Source organism: Mandrillus leucophaeus, unplaced genomic scaffold (genome assembly GCF_000951045.1).
Source record: "Mandrillus leucophaeus isolate KB7577 unplaced genomic scaffold, Mleu.le_1.0 Scaffold151, whole genome shotgun sequence".
Lineage (NCBI taxonomy): Eukaryota > Metazoa > Chordata > Mammalia > Primates > Cercopithecidae > Mandrillus > Mandrillus leucophaeus.
In genome coordinates this window covers 292,135-294,448 of record NW_012101488.1, presented here as the reverse complement: position 1 = coordinate 294,448, position 2,314 = coordinate 292,135, and positions in this window count along the sequence as shown.

The window sequence follows — 2,314 nt, the reverse complement described above, 5'->3', positions numbered from 1 at the left end:
AAAAAAAAAAAAGAATTTTTTAGAATTATTTTCTCATTCCATTAGAATGGTTAAAACAATTTTTTCTTTTTTTTTTTTTTGAGATGGAGTTTCACTCTGTCTCCCAGGCTGGAGTACAGTGGCACAACCTCAGATCACTGCAACCTCTGCCTCCCGTGTTCAAGCGATTCTCCTGCCTCAGCTTCTCGAGTAGCTGGGATTACAGGTGCATGCCACCATACTCAGGTAATTTTTATATTTTTTCAATAGAGATGGGGTTTCACCAGGTTTCCCAGGCTGGTCTCGAACTCCTGACCCCAAGTGATCTGCCCACCTCTGCCTCCCAAAGTGCTGGCTGGGATTACAGGCCTGAGCCACTCCGCCAGGCCAATGGTTAAAACAATTTAAAAACCACTTTTTTATTATGTGAAATTTTACACACCCATTGAAAGCAGAGAGAAGTGTCTCCCCTAGCAACCACATACCCGTCACTCAGCTCATGAGCAGTCTGGTTCCCTCTCCTCACCCACGGCCCTCTCCTGTATTATTTGAAAGCAAATCCCAGCCATCAGATCATTTTATAGCTATTTCCCCCTGTATCTTTAAAAGATAAGGACTCATTTTAAAAACACACTCACAATGCCATCATTTCACCAAAACAGTGAACGTAAAAATCAACAATTCCTTAATATCTTCAAATGCTCAGTGTTCGAGTTTTCAGTTGTTCAGAAAAGCCATGATTTCTTTAATAATATCATAATTCCTTTTGGGCAGCCATCACTCAAATCTAATTTTAGAACACTTTTATCACCCTGGGAAAATTCCCTTCTGCCAGGATCCAAAAGTGGTTCAATATTTTGAAATTTCTGCCTCAGCAGTGAAGTGCTTTTTGCTGACAGAAACTTACCTGGAACCCGTGTGTTCAACATATAAACAAAACCTCAATCCATACCTGTCCACACCTCCCCCAGGTACAGGATCCCCATCCAGGGCTGTAGGCAGACCCGGGGGTGGGGGAGTTGGTGGACGGTGGTGAGGGGGCTGTGTATACCTCTAGTGGTCTATCTACATACATTGACTGTGTGACCCTGGGAACCCGCACAAAGCCTTTTTGCACACAGAGTTGAATCGGGAGGGCAGGGTTTTCCCCGTGAATCATAATGACTCTTGGTCATGGCCCAGCCCACTTCCTTCCCTGCCACCAACTTACTCATTTGTAAAGCAAGGAGCCACAGCCCTGAGAATGTAGGGTGTACCAGGGCTCGTGGGAAGAAGAGGTGGCAGAGGGAAGCAGTGTCCCCTGGTGGGCAGAACTTGGGTGGAGAGCCTGGGAGCCAAGGATGGGCATGGAGGAGCATCTTAGTTCCAGTCAAGGACATTGGTCTCAACCTAATTAGGCCAAACGCACACACAGTGCCTGAAATTCCACCATCAGCAAGACTTCCTTTGGGTTAAGCATCACTCTCTCCTCTGTGCCCTTTGTAGAGGGCAGACAGCTCTCCTTGGACACACAGACCCCGCTTGAATGGGCACTGGTTTCATCTTGGTTCACCTTCCTTTCAGGTTGGAATGAGCAGAAGACAAAGTTTCGGCGTTAGAAAGACTTTGGTTTCGTTCTCAGCTTGTCCACTGATACCCTGTGTGACCTCACCTTTTTTTTTTGTTTTTGAGACAGGGTCTTGCTCTGTCGCCCAGGCTGGAGTGTGGTGGCACAATCACGGCTCACCTCAGCCTTGACCTCTTGGGGTTAAGTAGTCCTTCCAATTCAGTCCCCCAAGTAGCTGGGACCACAGGCACACACCACCACGTCTGGCTAATTTTTAAATTTTTTTGGCCCAGTGTGGTGATTCACGCCTGTAATCCCAGCACTTTGAGAGACTGAGGTGAGTGGATCATTTGAGGTCAGGAGTTCAAGACCAGCGGGGCCAACATGGTAAAACCCCCATCTCTACTAAAAATACAAAAATAAGCCGGAAATTGTTTGAACCCAGGAGGCAGAGGTTGCAGTGAGCCGAGATCATGCCACTGCACTCTAGCCAGGGTGATGGAGAGAGGCTCCATCTCAAAATAAATAAATAAATAAAAGTAAATAAATAATTTTTTTATGTGTACAGACTGGGTCTTACTATGTTACCCAGGTTCATCTTGGACTCCTGAGCTCAAGAGGTCCTTCTGCCTTTGCCTTTTAAAGTCAGGGGATTAAAGGCATGAGCCGCTGTGCCTGGCCAGCTTCACTTACTTAACCTCAATTTTCTCATCTGTAAAATGGGAATAATCATAGTACTAGGTTGGTGCAAAAGTAATTGCGGTCTTGCCATTACTTTTTTTTTTTTTT